Source organism: Aythya marila (genome assembly GCF_965140915.1).
Source record: "Aythya marila genome assembly, chromosome: 4".
NCBI lineage: Eukaryota > Metazoa > Chordata > Aves > Anseriformes > Anatidae > Aythya > Aythya marila.
The window spans coordinates 4,249,562-4,267,098 of record NC_139045.1 but is presented as its reverse complement, the minus strand read 5'-3'; positions in this window follow the sequence as shown (position 1 = coordinate 4,267,098).

Below are 17,537 nucleotides of genomic sequence, written 5' to 3'. Positions count from 1 at the left end.
CCAGAAAATGTCACTGTCGATATAAATGCAAAGGGTGAATTAGAACAAGGGTACAATGATGTAGCTCTGCCATAAGCTAGAGAAAATGAGGCTTTTTTTTTTTAAATTTTAATATAAAATTCTGTCCTGCTGGTTTGGGAAAAAGACACAGTAAGGATGTTAAACTGGTTTGCATAAGCACTGATTTTTAAATAAGTGTAAGAAAAGGTCAAAATGTGCATGTTCATCTTCTTTAGTCTACCTGTCCAAGAGGAGTTTGTGCAACTCAACTGATGTCATCAGTTTTGGAGGGACTGGGGGAAATTATCAGTCCTTGTGCAAGTCGGGCACTATGTCACTGAACCTGCTTGAGCGTTGGGACTCGCCTCTGGTATGGTGTGTGAGATGCATTTGGGGTGCAGCTTCCCAGTACCTCTGGGTTTGGGATCTACTCTGCAGCCCAGGTTGTGGAGCTGGTGCTGTAACTCAAAACGTCCCTGAAATCTGTCAGGCTTTAATCTGAAGGCCTGAATTTTAGTGCAGCCTGAGTTGTTTATGATTGAGGATATTTCAATGACTTTGCTAGACATTCCTAAATGATTGCGCTACAGTTAAAGTTTATTTAGGTTTAATTAGAAATCCTAAACACTACTTCCCTGCCCAACACACCACAGTTCTGCACTACCACTGACTCTTACGAGATTAAAGCAGATGTAGGTGCAATGGGGCAGTGATCTAATGTGAGACACCCACAAAAGACAGATCTGAGGACTCATATTGAAGGAACCTTTAGAGATCTGAGACAAGTGCTTCCTACCTTAGCTAATCGCTATCATTAAAACTCGTGAGTTTATTGTGGATTGATATATACCACATGAAGACCTGATTGGTGGTTAAAATCAAAGGTAATTGGGCCTTTGATCTTAATGGGCTATCATTTCAGTTATTTAATAATTTCTATCTTTAAAAAGAGAATTGTCTGTAGCTCTGAATGTATTCAACACGGAGAGTCAACCAGAGATCAATAACATGTACCGGCATTTTGCATAACGCTTCAGAATGAGACCCAGCCGGCAGTGAAATGGGGGTGTGAGGGGAGATAATAGGGCACATTAGTCAAAGTCTTCATTGACAGGAAAAATCTCCTTTGCAGAGGTTTAGGCTAAAAGCTTTTGCTTCACTTTTCCCATGTGGATAGTCCCGGTGGTTCAGCCACTTGCATTAACCCATTTAGCTGCCCAAACAGGTCTGTTTGTTGAGAGAAGGGAGAAAACCTCACTCTTTCTCCTCTCCCCAGAGGAGAAGAGGGGACACTTGAGCTTTGTTTGGTTTAACCTGTTTATAGTTGTATTTTGCATTAGGAAAAGAAACTTCATGTTTAGGTATAGGTAAGAGTGGCAAAGCTTTGGGGAGACTGTGTGTGGTCTCAGAGGCCTGGATTTCCAGTCGTGCTTTGCTGATAATTCAGTGGTCTTCAGTGATGCACGGAACTGTTTGGAGGCAACCAGGGACTTGTCCACGACAGCGCTTGCTGCTTGTGTGGGCACTCTACTCTTTCAGCTCTTGGAGAAGAGCTTCCTCACCTGTAACTGGGAATAAAGATGCGGGGGGAACACTGCATGAATCACAACCCCGTCCCTCCCTACTTCCTGAGGCTCAGGCAATGCTTTGTCCTGCCTCTGGGGCCACATTGTGTGGGCTTGTGATGCCGTGCCATGGCCCTCTCCCTGCTCCAGGGCCCGATTGGCCCTGTGAGGGTACTTAGCAGTTCCTGCAAGCTGCTGTCCAGCTTTGCCCAGCACACAAGGAGGCAAGCTGGCCAGTGCAAGGTCGTGCCACCCATCTTCTGCTCGCATGGGGTCCCGGCCATGCAGCAGGCACAGAGCTGGCTGGTGCGATGGGGCAGGAGAAACCCTAGCAGCTTGGGTTAATTGGGTAATTTGTGCATGTTGCTTTGAACATGTAAAGAGCCATAAAATGCCAATTAATGTTATGAGGTGCCTAACAGACTTTTTTAATTTACTGTTGCTGTTTTCTTTCGTGTGCATTTGTAAAGAGCTTCTGGCAAAAGGGACTGTTATTGTTAACATGCAGAAAGGAAAATTTTGGGTTACGTGTTCAGCGCTGTCTTGGAAAAATTATATCCGATAACTTGCCTGATTAAAGTGAGACCAAAATTAATGGAGCAGGGCTTACATTAATGGAGCAGAGCCAGCTCTCAGCCTTTGCTCTCTGAGCCCTTTCGAAATTTCTAGAAGTGTGTAGATCCCCCAGAAACCTTTCTACTTCCCTAAGTGTATTTCAGTTACATTTCTTAAAGGAATGGTAGCTCAGTGTGCAATATTATTGGCCTATATTTTTATTTATAGAGAAAACACTTCCATCCGAACCCTTAAGTGCTTCACTGATGTTAATGAATCCTGGCTGGAGAGAAACATTATTTGTATTTATGAATAGGGCACCTGAGGCGGAGAGCGAGGGAGCTGTTTTGTGGAGTTAATGCATTAGGGCTGCTGCGTATCCCCCAACAGGAGCCAGCAGGCTGCTGCGAGGAGGCCTCACCCGGCGCCGATGCCTCTCCCTGGGCCTCACACAACGCCGCAGCCTTTCGGCGGTGGGGCCCCGCGGGCTCCCCGGCCAGCTCGTGTGGGTGAAGGGAAGGAGCTGCAGCCGGGCCCCGCATGCAGCACCCAGCCCACGCTTTTCCTCTTCCCCGTGGCAAGGTTTGGTTCTCCTGCCACATGTAGTGTGCTCGCCTCTGTTGGTGCACGGACAGCGTTTGATGCCATGAGGGGCAACAGCACCCTCTTGGGTTGCATCAGCTTTAACCCTGCTCTCTCCCAGTACCCGGTACTCTCACACCTAAAATACAAATGACAAGCTCCTTCAGTCATCTAGCTTCTCTGCAGGTTTCCTGGAGTGCTTTCATTGCTCTCTGGTTGGGCTGCGGCTTCCGCAAACAGGCATGGTGGACAAAAAGTCACTCCTGATACCAGGAGCGGTGCCTAAATCGGGAGCCCCCCGAGGCCTCCTGCTTGACTTGGCCAAGTTTGCTGCCATCTCTCAGCGAGACAGGCACACACCCACACTGCTGGCAGCCTTTGGTTGCCAGAAAAAAAGTGCAGAAGAGAGAGAGGAGCTGCGGCAGCCCCATCACAGGCCCTGTAGCATCATCCTGAAAACAAGTGTGCTCACCAAGCCTTTTTTTTTTTTTTTTTTCCTTCTTCTTGAAGTGTATCTGAGGGAGCTGGAGCATGTGTCTGATGTTGGAGACGTGTCAGGATCACAGCCAGTTAGTGACTGTCCAGCAAGGCAACGGCACAGGGTCTCTTCCAACAGGGGCTTTCAGTGAGCTGGTGCATCAGAAGGCAGTACATTTTTATATCACTGTTATTGAGGAAGTATCTATTTCTTTTCTAGGCCCTGTCTCTGGTTCCTGGATTACCATTGCAACTTTTGCATCTGAAGCTTAGCCTGAGTGCCAGAAAGACTGCCCAGAGGCAGCAGAAGGATCACTATGAAGGTGGAGACCTCTCAGGTGAGTTTACTGATGGCTTTATGCTACAAACTCTTTCCTCTCTTGTTTTCTCCTACATTTTTCCCAAGAGATAAACATGTCTGTTATTGACGCCTAGCAAGTCAAAATGCACAAATTCAGGTTGCAAAACTAGGTGATGGACTTCTGTGAAGCTGCATAACAAGGTACTATTAAAAACCTCAGCCTGAAGTGCTGCCAGACAGTGCCAGTAAACAAAGAGCTGTGAACTAATTCATGTAACTTAAAAACAGTCTTTCTCCTAAAGCTCATATTAAACTTTTGGGGAAGAACTATGAGAATTTGGCAATTTGATGCATCTTTGAAAATGTGTGTAGCAACAACTTTGATATGCTTGGGAATTTGTGCTGAATTGTCCCTTCCCTTCCCTTCCCTTCCCTTCCCTTCCCTTCCCTTCCCTTCCCTTCCCTTCCCTTCCCTTCCCTTCCCTTCCCTTCCCTTCCCTTCCCTTCCCTTCCCTTCCCTTCCCTTCCCTTCCCTTCCCTTCCCTTCCCTTCCCTTCCCTTCCCTTCCCTTCCCTTCCCTTCCCTTCCCTTCCCTTCCCTTCCCTTCCCTTCCCTTCCCTTCCCTTCCCTTCCCTTCCCTTCCCTTCCCTTCCCTTCCCTTCCCTTCCCTTCTTGATATACAGCTTTTTTTGTTTTATTTTGTTTTGTTTTCATACAAAATTCCCAATGTGCCAGAAGATACTGGAAAGGTGTGAAAACCAAGTAAGGATCTGCACAGGTTCTTCTTCATCTCCAGTAGTACATCTTCTCCCCAAACTATCAATTGTGAAAGAATTTCTTGAAATGTGCACAAGAGGAATAGGGAATAGAGCAATTGTTTGAATGTGACAGATATAAAGGTGAAGAGAGAAAGAGCTTATTTAATTTCCACACTGAAATATGTGACTTGAGAAAAGAAATGAGGATTTAGGGGGCTTAGTTTAGAAAGAAGTTCTTTTTCTTACAATAAAATTTGATTATTCATATTCAAATTAAAAACTGTTTGCCACAGTCATTTCTTAATCTTACAGACTAGTAGGAAATAATTTGGGTAACATGAAAACAGATAATACGGACTATATAAACTGGCTATCCACAAGCTATGTGCACTCACCTTTGAAAACCTTATCAAGAGATTTTGAAAGGTACCGGCGGCATCTATAAACCACAGGAGGTAGTGTGGTAGTTGGGGCTGTGTGTGGTGCTGCCCTGAGTGGTGGCCAAAGGCTTTGGTGAGAAAGCAGGACCCTGCTGAGCCTCAACCTGGATCATCTGCCCATGGGCAGTGAGGAGCAAACTGCAGCTCTGATAAAGCTGTCAAACACTCGTTGTTTAGTTCGCCTAGGTGTTCAGTGTCTCTTAAGATTTCAGTGTGTGTTTCTTGCAGAGGGACCAGGAGATTGGGCTCTAAACTCTGTTGGAGGGATGCTAGGTGGTTTTCATTTTACATAGGTTAAATTAGGATATACCGGTTGTTCTTCAGACTTCTATTCAAAAGTAAGTACATTTAAAGGAAAAAAAATGAGCATTTAAATAAAGGAGAGCAATGAGCATGTGTTCAGGGCAGTGACACCTCTGATAAGTGCAAAAGCAAGTCTAGCAGAGTGCTAGCATGGATAGCTGATTTCTTCGTGTGTTAATTTTGCCCAGTGCTTGGTATTACCAGGAATCCAGGAGATGTTTAACCAGAGCCAGTAGAATAAAAGATATATTGGAATATAACGCTGATAGGTGTTCAGGATCTCGTATCCCCAAATATATTGGGAAACAGTGACACCAATCAGCACATAACAGTAAACACAAATCTATTTGCCATGTTCCAATAGCATATATATTCAGTAATAACATATATGTCAGGACAGATGGATTAATCTTTTCACCTGGATTTATGAACCTGTTAACAAGCCTTCCTACTCTCTTTGAAGAAGGTTGGTAAAAACACCATAATTTAATCGTACAGATTTTGGCCTTAGCACTCTCAATGAGAGGCTTTGTGGCTGGCTGAGGGTGTAGAGCTGTGTCCTTGAAAGCGGGTATTGCAAAAATATGTATGCCATGAATTAAAATTTGAGTGAGTTCAGGCAGCTAGTTTGTCTGCTCTCTGGTAACAAACTCTATAGGGACAAATATTTGTAAAGAGTTAAAGTCAAACTCTGACGCAAAAGTACTCAGCAAAACAGAAACATATATTTGCTACACAACTGTTTTTGCTCTCCCAGCCAAGGGCTGGAACCAGTCCCAAGCATGACCCATCAGAGCTGAGTAAGTCTCAGTCTGGAAAATAAGTATTTGTTTACAAACTGACTTGGTAGATAATTATACATGTACTTATTGAAATAATTGGTAAATTAAACATTTGTGTGGATGTTTGCAGGATGGTGCTTACAACTACAATTTAAGGAGCAAAATAATTCTTTCTGGAATGGTAGAACAAGAAATACGTTTGAGGAAATTGCAATTGGTCTCAGATATCCTGCAAATTAAAAGAGACTGGATGCATCCATCACTGGATGCATTACTCATTGAGAATGAGTTGTTCCAGCTCCAGGTGTGGATGAAAGACTGAATTTAAACTGATGGAAAATTACACAGAGCCATAACTGTGAGGTTTAAAATTCAAGTAGGTGAAAGCTCAGAAAATGGAAAAAAAAAAAGTTATTTCCACATGGCTGAATTGAGATAACAGCCCAGGATGAGTTCACTTTGATTCAGCCTTGGTCTGAGCAGGTAATTGCTTGGAGGGAATGAAAAAGCCAAATTTTCAGAGTGCACAGGAAGAAGGAGGAGACAAAAGGATAAAGTTAGCAGCACAGCTTCAGACTTCAGAAAATATTTTGGAGTTAAGGGAGCTAAGTTGTGGTGGAAGCTTTGGGCAAGGCCTCTTCTGCCTGATTTTTCATCAGTTTTCCATTTCCAGGAATTTAAAGACAGAAGTCAGGAAATGGGATGTTAGCTAACATCTATAACCAAAGCTTGTGAGTTTTTGTTGTTGTTGTTTTTTTTTTTTTTTTTTTTGTCAAAGTTAGTGAGCTTTAAAAGTACACTTCAAAGAAGATTTTACTAACTTGCGTGTTTTCCACCTGGATCCTGAAATCAGACTGGCAGGGAGAGATGATATCTGCAGCAGTAAAGCAGGAAACAGTAGCTGCTGTAGCCCACGCGGAACACACATCCCAGAAAATAGGTCTTTTCAGGGCTCAGATTTGAATATGTATTTACAATGTCCTTTTCAAAGGAAAGGGACGTTATTAATCTTCATCGCTTTCCAGGAAAAAGGAAGTTTGCTGAGTGATGGTTCACTGCAAATAGTTTGAACAGCTGTACAGACTGCTCCTTCTCTTACCTTCCTTTAGGGTATGATTTCTTCCTTCATCTCTTTCTAAGTCTCCAACCCTATAATGTTCTTCGCTGAAACTGTGCCACCTCTTCTGCACTGATCACTCCCTATTACACCTTGATGCCTACCTGCACTAAAAACGTCAATTAAATTCCTTCCTCTGCTAATGAGTCCGTATGCAAAGCTGTTTATAGGTGTAAGCCTTTCCTTGAGTACCTTTGCCTCACATTCTTTTCACTTAAACCCTTAAAAAATTACAGAGCTCCTTCCTCCTCAATCATGTGTTTCACCTACTTTTTATTCTCGCTTTCAGAAAGCTCGGATGCCTTCCTCCCCAGTTCATGGCGTTGCTCACTGGGTATGCTTTACTTTCAGTCTTTGTGAGACGATGTCTCACTGCTCCAGCAAGCCGTGTTTAGGAGAGATTTATTGCAAACTAACCACAGCCCCTATGTTTATTTAAGTTGCTGTTGTGTTTGGTCTCCATCAAGTCAGAGCAAGTGGCTGCTTTCCTGCTTCTCACTTACAGGCTTGTGTAAAACGTCGTTTTGAGTAGGTATTGTAAAACATTGCACGGCAAAGATAATCCATTTGGTTAGGTCTGAAACAAGAGGCTCAACTCCCTGGCCATAAGGAAGACTCTCACACAGGCTGTGTGAGTGACTGCTATGGTCAGGCTAGGTGCTCAACGACAGGTTTTGTACCCTAGTTAAGTGCCTGACAGGAAAGCTCACGCTGACACTACAGCATAACTCGGTTTACCGTGAAGTCTGGTGGGAATGCCATCAATTTTTCTCTAGCTGGGACTCACAGGTCTTCCATTTCTTGCATGCTAGAAGCTATCCTGCTGCAGGCAGCCACGTATTGATAAGAGCTTTATAAACTCATGTCCCGATGCGTTACAGGGAGCCTGGATCGACGCCACCCCTGGGGGCAGGTTTGATACGGGGTGTGGGTCCCCTACATGGACAAGGGGCAATTGGGAGCCTTTTCTTGGAGCCAGGATGCAGCTGGAGGAAGGCAACCCCTTCACCTACTTATTCATTTTTGGGGCAGGGGAGGGAGGGATGATGCTGTGGGGTTATGAATCACTCACATGTCCGGCTGGTCCAGCAGAGGGTGCTTTGACACAGAGGAGCAGCGGCCTCATGTGTGCGGTTCCTGGCACCCAGGTGCAAGTGCTCCTGCATCAGAAAACAGCAGTCTGACCAGAATTCGCTTACAGCAGTTAGCAAATAAACACGCTGGTGGGTTTATTAGAGCAAATTTGTGATGCAGGAGGCTTTTGGCATTTCTTGGTTGTGTCTGGACGAGGCATCTCAAGGCGGCAGGTGCAGAATTGTTGTGTTGGATAACAAAATGTTCCCTCTTTGCCTCTCCACCTTCCCAATCATAGGATGTTTCAGTAAGTGCTAAAAAATGCGCTCACCCTGAAGTATAGCGCCAGGGATATGATCTTGGAGGAATTATTAATCTAAAACCTCAAAAGGTTTTAGAATTGAATTTACAAGACACCTGGAACTGACCCCCTGTAACACAGAATAAGCTTTATTTATTACTTTGAAATGTCTTGTTTGATGTTTAAACCAGTGGTCTGCATGTAGAAAATTAAAGCTCTATGAAATGAAATTTGGTCACTTGTGCAAACAGGGCCTTGGTGATGAAGAGAAGCTTATGACCATGCTCAGACTCCACTCCTTGCAGCCAGTCCCACTGTGTAAGCATGTTGCCTTTCAGGTTTCATTTATACATCCCAAAAACGTGTCAGACTTGTAAATGTTAAAGTGTGCACTCTAGAACAATTCCTTGCTCCTCCTCTGCTCAGCCTGCCTCTGGGCAGAGCCGTGGGCAAGCTCTCCCCTGGTCGTGACCAGGCTTTAGAAAATAGCCATTTAAAAAATAATAATAATAAAATAAATAAAGAAAAGCCAAGCTGTTTTATTTCATGCAGAGGTAGATCTGAATCATGACCAAAAATATCTATTTTCAGGTATTTCTAGCGTGATTGAAGGTTACATACAGGCCAGTTTAGATGCAGAGTGGGAAATGATGGCCAATTTAAGAAGGGTTCTGCGGCAGGGAGACACTGGTTATTGAAATCCAGACAGGACTCCCACCGGCTTTGCGTGCCCCTGTGCAATGTGTATTTTAATCTCCTGCTGCTCGCAAACCATTCATTTTCTATGATTTTTATATGCTGCTGCATATACAACTGTAAGTATTCTAGGCAGGCTCAGCTTAACATCCTAGTTGTGCTAATATTTTTGTACTTATTGTTGTTTGAGGTACTTGTTTTTTTCTTGCTATAAATGCTTTTTTCATTTGAACTGGTTTGCAACCTGCATATTTCTTCGTTCTGCCTCCTCTGATGTTGTCAAATAGCATTCAACACGGGGTAACAGCAAAGCGTGCCATTCATGCCCCTCTGCAGACACGTGCACTGGTCCTTGCTTGGGAGGGAAGGATCCAGGATTGCTCCCTCATTCAGAAACAAAACAAAACAAAACAAAACTTAGTCTTGCTAAAATTCCTTATATCATTTACATCATTGTTTTAAACATACTGCAAAAAGAGAGGAATCACTTCCAGTGAAGCCACTGGGTGAGTCCCAGGACTCAGCATTAGCTCTGGGTAAGTCTCAATTGCTCTCTTTCTTCTTCTTTTTTTTTTTTTTTTTCTTTAATTTTTATTTTCATTGATCACTTACAGTCACATTAATTCTTGTTCTTGTTTACCACATTTTATGTTAGCAGAGTAATTTATTTTCCCAGTGACCTTAACTCCTGAATCAATTTAACTAAGTCCTGCGACAGGAGTTTTGTCCTCCTGTGCTGTAACTCAAATTAAAAGAAAAAAGATCATTCACAGACAGCGCGGGTATTTCAGCAGCTTGTTTCATTTCTCTCCTTGGCAGAATTGAAAAACTTACAAATTCATTAGCCTGGAATAGACAAGTGGTGTACAGAAGGATTGGCAGACAGCACAGTTTCACAGAGTTAGGTCCCATAGCACTTCTGCAAACTAATTTCTCCCAAGAGCTTCTCCTTCTCAAACACGTTCACATTTGGTTTTGTGTTTATTTTATTACAGAAAACAAAAAATACAGAATCCCCACACGCACCTCCCGGGAACCCTGCTGGCAATTTCCCAGTGCTTCAGAAGAAGGGAAGAGACCTCATGCTTGCTCCAGGGCTGGTTCTGGGCAAGGCCTGCGGTGCCTCCTCACACAGCTATCCCCCGTTCACTCCAGGGGACCAGGATCCCTCAGGATTTGTCCCATTTCCTAAGGGCTTCTCTGCCCCTCGGGGCTGCTTGCCTGCTGTGTAGTTTCTTCAAAGACAAAGTTTCACAGCAGTACGCAGTGTTAATCTATGAAATACCAAGAAGTTTTGCTTGAATGTTAAAAACTTCTCAGAGGAAAAGTGTCTCTGGGCATTTAATCCCTAGGGGATGGGAGGAAACTGGCCTAGGAGTCTCTCTGCTCTCATGTACCTTTCTGAGTCTTCTCAGGGGGGTGCTGTCATCTTTCCCAATTTACATTGGATGCATGGTTCCCACTGACTCGCTGGCTGACCTGTATTATTTGTGCAGTATGAGCAAAAATTTTGTCAGCCATGGCTTAGCAGCTGGCCCCAGGTCTAAGGGACAGGGTCTGTTGCTTTGATGCTGCTAGCAGCTTGTGCTGACTTGGAAATCTACAAGTTTAGGTGAGCGCCTCCTGATCTCCTCCAAATCATGTGTACAGCACAGGGAACAACTGGCAGGCAATCAAGCTTCCAAGGCAGAGAAACCCCCACGGCTGAAGAACCACTGAAGAACCACCGGGTTGACCCACCTGCCACACATCCAGCAGCTGAAGAGAAAGTGAGCAGAAGAGGCTTTCTTTCCCACTACAGTCCTTCTATTTCACGTACCCAGTGCATCGACAGGAGCAGGAACTCCAACCATGGTCCCTGTCCCTGAATCCATCGTGTTTAGTGCCTGTAACATTGTCCTGCTGCTGAGATTTCTTTGGTCTCTCACCATGTTACCCGGGACAGCCTCACTGGGCAGACCCCTCGTTGTTTGGCTCAGGTTTGGGTCACATTTCTGCAGCAGCACCGTGCACCTCGCTCACACTGATCTCCGGGGGTAGTCGGGAAGCATCAGGTAGGTTTTGTCTCACAGTAGTGTAAGGGAGGAGTACAGCATTGCACCATGTGGCATCCATCGCTTTTTAATTTTAGCAGGGTAAAACCAGCACTCCTTCCCTCTCAGAATGCCTGCTGGCCTCCTCTTTAGGGCTACATACCCGGGTGATTAAAGAAAGCCACAGAGACATTCACTTTCTTCTGATGATTGTACCTGTATCTCTCTGATGTCCTCATTTGCAGTCCCTGCCTTGCTCCCACCTGATCTTAGTTCTTGCCTAGAGAGCAGGAGTCTGGGGGACTGGGAGGGTTTTCCCCTTATTAGCCTGTCTGAAAGGGCTGTCAAGCAGGTATCTTTCCTCTGGCAGCTCTGCAGCTTTTGGCAGCCAGGCACTCTCCCAGGCATTTTCTCCTCGTTCTCCCAGGCATTTTCTCTCCCATTTTGCCCATTCCCTTGTTGAGCACTCAGCTCACGGCCTGCAGCTGCCACGCTGCCCTGTGGAAACACGCTCCAAATTATGCCTCATCCACACTGCAGGTTCATTGCAACATGGTGCTCCTGCTGGAAACTGGCTTTTTTTTTTTTTTTTTTTTTTTTTTTTTCTCCTTGAAATTCTGTCCAGAAAACCTCAGTTAGGGTTATCTGTTCATGCCATTTGATCTCGGAGTACAAGCTAAATGTCTCCAGTGAGCCCGTGGGTCACATGCCCTGCACCAGCAAGGGTTGTTTATTTTGGTTTCTGTGCTCAGAAAGGAAAACCAGTGCTTATCACTGAGAATCTCGTGCAGGAAAAGGGCTCTTTCCCATGGCTTCTCCAAAAAAAATATTTAGCATTTAATTTAGAGGTTGTTTTTAAAAATTGTCGTTGTGTTTTAGAAGCTGGGCCTCGCAGAAACTGTTCAGGCATCTCAGCACCTCATCTCCTCCAAGACAGAAAGGAAGGAAGGAGAGGAAGACAAGAGGAATCCTTTGCTTGCTCCCCACTGAGTATCTGCATGCCTCCTTCCACCAGTGCTCACTTTCCACGAACACCCCTTTGCACACCAGCAAGCTCCTGCAGATGCAAACACACGACAGTCCCTGTCCCGAGCCCGAGGAAGTGGTGTTCCCTCTCTTCTGCGACTGTGAGGAGACAGAATATGAAATGACAGCAGGGCAGGCAAATTACAAATCCTTTGATACCTGCTTCAGAGGTTTGTGCCCTGCTTTTCTTGGTCTCCTCTCACAGGATGGCCTGGGCGAGGTATTCATTTCCCCTGCAGTAGCAGCCCTGGCCCTCCTGGCTCCTCCAAAATAACCACCCTGGGAGAGCGTGGCTGCAGCACTGACATCCTTGACTTCCAAGTTGTGATAGCAAAACCCCAGGCAGGTTTGGGATGGTGGTTGTTTTCCTTCATTTTATAAACAAATATCCTTTTTTAAAAATTGCTTTATTTGAATCCTGATGCCTCAGGAGTGGGAAAAGGAGTTAGCACAAGAACAAGGTAAAGCTTCCATTAAAGTTTGAGCCCAGAAAGCTGAAAACACAGTAACTTGGGATCTCAATTTGGGGTGAAAGCTGTGATCTTTTTTTTTTTCTTTTCCCTAAATGTCAGATTCCAGAAAGTTTTTAGGGAAAAAATAATAATCTTTTTCTGTGGTTTCCAGGTCTAGCAGGCAGAAGGAAGCTAAATAACCCCTCATTCAGCGAAGCACCATGTCTGGAGAGAGGGGGCAGCCAGGTGCAATCCAGACGCAGGCTCACAGGACACCGCAGAGCCCTCTCCCCCTTCTGAACGTGCAGGCAGCAGCATCCCAAGTGCCTTCACCTCTCTCACCCCCTTTTTGGGAGGGTTGGCAGCAACCGAGAAAGGCAGGTCAGTGAAAAGCCTGAACGTGGGCTGAGCATCCGTGGCCGTTTTGTGCTGCAGAGCGGAGGCTGCACACTCTCCCACCATCCAGGAGTGATTCCTCGAGGCATCTCTTGTGCGTGTCTGCTGGGTGACCTCCACATGGAGCGAGGACAGCTGCCTTTGAGCGAAACCTGAGTGAGGTAACGAGCAGCAGGAGCTCTGCTAGAAGAGGAATCGTGCTTGGAGGATGAGATCACACAAGCCCAGTAATTATGTACTACCCTCTAATTAGGACATCGAGATTTGCATTTTGTGGCTTTGAAAACAAGTTTAAGAAGTGCTAAAGTAGTAGTTACTCCAAAGTTTAGGATTCATAAAGTGGTCCTGCTGGTGAAATATGTATATATGGAACAGATCGTCTCTTGTTTAACTATTTACATGACCAATGAAGAGATCAGCTGTAGTTAAAATACCAACACATTTTCATCTGGGTCTTTCTATGTATTGGCTTTAGAAGTTTTCTGTGTTGGTAATAACTATAACAATATCTGACTCACGCTGCAACTGAGGAAGATGCTTAAAGAAAGAACAGATGAGTCACTCTTTAATGAATACTGCTCCTTAAAGTTTTATAATTTAACTCGACTTCGTCGTTTTAATTGTTCCTCCCTCTACAGAGTTAGAATCGTTGTAAGGTATACATTGCTTAACAGGGTAAACAGTCTGCGTGAATTCAAGGAAGACTGCTTGTACTCCTCTGGTGCAATTTATGACTGCTGCCACGGACAGGAATAGATACAGGCGAGCACACCTTGCAATAGCTCAGCCAAGCGGCAACGGGACTGGAAGTTTCACACTCGAAGCCCTTGTAAAGAGTTATGGAAGTCAGTGAATAATACCACTGTACAGTTTTGAACAAGTGAAGGCTTGTTCTGCATCTAAATGGAGAATGCCAACAAAAAGAGTAAGAGATGATGAATTAAAGGGATAGCTAGCAGATATTTGAGCAGAACTTTGCAGGAAATGTTAAATAAATGAATGTTAAATGAATACTTCAAGCTCTGGAGACCCATAAAACTACCACCACTGCCTTGCCCAGAAGATGTCTGTCTTATGTAGGCAATTTCAGTAAAACCAAGAAAGTTTGAAAATTTCAGTGTGTTTACTTCAGACAGATGGTGAGGACAGAGATAACGGGGTTTGGTTCTGATGTAAATGGGGCCACCGGTGTTGAGAGCTCATCAGTGACTGCACTTCAGCCCAGTGTTATCAGGAGGGAAAAAGAAAAAAAAAAGAAAAAAAAAAAGAAAAAAAAAAAAAAAAACAACACTAAAATCCATCTACAAACATGCTGTGGCTAACAGCAGGCTCACAGCTGACCGGCTACAGCACTTAGACACATCTCACCACGAAGATGGGCTATTTCTATCCTATGTCCAGAGTTTGGAGAATGAATTGGTCCGATACATTGCAATGCTACACTCTCAGCTCTGTTGGCTTCTGCACGTGCTGAGTCTTTGCTAGTTATTATCCCGAGCACTTTCATTTCTTTGATGTATTTGCAAAGGAAGGTCTACATAAGTGCAGGGCAGCTCTTAAAACTGCAGAGCCTGCCGTCCTGTAGCATTAAGCTTATCAGCAGGGCTGAAGGACAGTTTACTTAAAACAATGGTCTGGACTTTTTCTTTTCAACCGATGTTATTGTTTCACTCATTCAAAAAGCAAGTGACACCTGCGTAAAAGCAAGCTGTTCATGTCTGGTGAGCACCCATCATGCTGCAGGCTGTGGGTTTTTCACTGCTCAGTTATTTTCAGCACATCCACAGAGCAGTGGCAAGTGCATGCTGCATGCTGGCTTGGACAAGGCCTTTTGAAGGTAGCATCCTGAAAAAAGTCATGTTCTGTAAACTCACTTCATACTTTGGTTGCAATTTCACAGCTCTGCTTGCAACACAAATTCAAGATCTGCAACAGATACTTGCAAGCAGTGAACAATAAATAAATGCCAGTTATATGTTCCCTTAAAAGCCTTCTGATTTTACGAGCAAACTCAGGTGCTACCTTTTAGAAAAAATAGCTCCAACAGACACCAAATATTCACCTGGGAGCTCTGCAATTAATATATTTTGGTGTTTCTGTGCATAAATGTACGCGTACTTTTGATAGGTTTTATTGATCTCTACAGAATCTGAACAGTAAAGGTAGCCAGTGCCAAACCTTGCATGAGGCACTGCAGGGGTTGGTTTTTCCAGGGTGTGACAGAGACTTTGGGTCAGATACTTATTTTTTTTTTTCTTTTCTCTTGTTGTTGTCGTTGTTGTTTTATCTTCAAAGCTCTGTTGCCCATAACTTTCTGTCTGCCAGGGGTTGCTCTTGGAGCAGGGCACTTGGAGCAGGGCAGGTGTCCCCCGCCTCTGTATGTAAATCCATACACCCCACCACAATTATATGCTGACTGCAATGATCCTGGCACACTGCCACCTCTCATTTTAGGTGTTCTTCTTCTGCTTGAAGGAACAGGCTCTGCCTGATTTACGTCAGACAAGCCCAAGATCAAGCGGAGAATATATCAGCTTGGAGGTGTCCACTTGGAGAGAGAGATATGGCAATGGGAGCAGACAACCTGGAAGTTTGTTCTGTGAGTACAGTTGTAATTACCAATGTTTAGCTCGCACAGCTTTCTACCCTGCCCCACCAGCTGTGTCACACACCTCCTGGATGGGTTTTCCTTATGCCTGCACGATGCTGGGACCAGCACACCTCCTGCACCCATGCTCTCTGGCCACTTTGAAAAAAAGTCAAAAGATCTCAAGTGAGAGAGCAGAAGAGGTGAACAACAAGGCCTCTATTAAGCTGTATTTAGCTACCTGTCTAAGGAGCACTTGGGAGAAGGGGTTTGAATGCCCTCAGCAGTTCCTGTGCCACCACCGGGGTGTAAATGCCAGCATTGTACATCTCCCAGCCACCCCAAACACAGGGCTGAACCAAACCTAGGATGCCTGGTAGTTTGTGTAAAATCCCAAATGAGAAAAATACCAACTCCCCCACCCCTGCAAACCCTTTATCTGGGACCTTTGAAGTGCTTTTAGCAGTAATAAATTACTCTGTGTAACACACTCCAAAATCAATATTTTCTATTAGTTTCCTTTATTTCCTTTACCCACTCCCAGTTTGACGGCTAGGTGAGTTAGATGTAAAACACAGAAGAAGCCACGTGGCTTGTTTTAAACAGGTGCAGCTAAATTTCTTATCGTTTGACACTGGAGCTCATGCAGTTAAGCGTTGGTGTTTCATCCTTTTTTAATTTTTTTTTTTTTAGGGAAATGCAGTACCTCTGTGAACGGTGAATTATAACAGCGTGATCTGAACAGGCAACACCGTGCTCTGCAATTTCTCTCTTACCAGAGGCTCCACATGGCTTTGTTCAGGTAGGATGCAGGGAACCTGAGTGCATTTTTCTTCATCACCTGCCCCTTGGCTTGGTGGAGGTGCAGGCGGAGCTGGGTGCCGTGGCTGAGCTGGTGTGGCAGGAAGGATTTGAGCAGTGATCTCTGCAGGAGGATCTGGATAGGCTGCACCGATGGGCTGAGGTCAACTGCATGAAGTTTAAGAAGGCCAAGTGCCGGGTCCTGCACCTGGGGCGCAATAACCCCAAGCAGAGCTACAGGCTGGGAGAGGAATGGTTGGAGAGCTGCCAGGCAGAGAAGGACCTGGGAGTGATGGTGGACAGTCGGCTGAATATGAGCCAGCAGTGTGCTCAGGTGGCCAAGAAGGCCAGCGGCATCCTGGCTTGTATCAGAAACAGTGTGACCAGCAGGGCTAGGGAGGTGATCGTCCCCCTGTACTCGGCTCTGGTGAGGCCACACCTCGAGTACTGTGTTCAGTTTTGGGCCCCTCGCTACAAGAAAGACATCGAGGTGCTTGAGCGGGTGCAGAGAAGGGCGACGAAGCTGGTGAGGGGCCTGGAGAACAAGTCCTACGAGGAGCGGCTGAGGGAGCTGGGCTTGTTCAGCCTGGAGAAGAGGAGGCTCAGGGGCGACCTTATCGCTCTTTTTAGGTACCTCAAGGGAGGCTGTAGCGAGGTGGGGGTTGGCCTGTTCTCCCACGTGCCTGGTGACAGGACGAGGGGGAATGGGCTTAAGTTGAGCCAGGGGAGTTTTAGGCTGGATCTTAGGAAGAACTTCTTCACTGAAAGGGTTGTGAGGCATTGGAACAGGCTGCCCAGAGAAGTGGTGGAGTCACCACCCCTGGAGGTCTTTAAAAGACGTTTAGATGTAGAGCTCAGTCATATGGTTTAGTGGGGACTGTTAGCGTTAGGTCAGAGGTTGGACTCGATGATCTTGAGGTCTCTTCCAACCTAGAAATTCTGTGATTCTGTGATTCTGTGATCTCCCAGCCCCACGTGTGCCCATCACGGGCTCCCCCCATGCTTTGCCCTCCTGCCTCCACCTCCAGCTCACAGTGCCTTTGCTCAGGAGCCTGTGGTGGGGATGGGAGCATTTCGGCAGGGATCTGCCCTTCCCATCCTTGGGCAGCAGGAAGGGATCACGAGGGCCGGGAAGGGCACAGGGTAAAAGTGATGCTCATGCAGTAAAGGACACGTGAGGGCTCAGGGTTTGTTTCTTATGGGAGATGCAGAGATTGGGATTTCCTAAGTGTAAATGTAAATAAACAGAACATCCAAGCACTGCCTGAGCTACACTCAGATCATACAGATT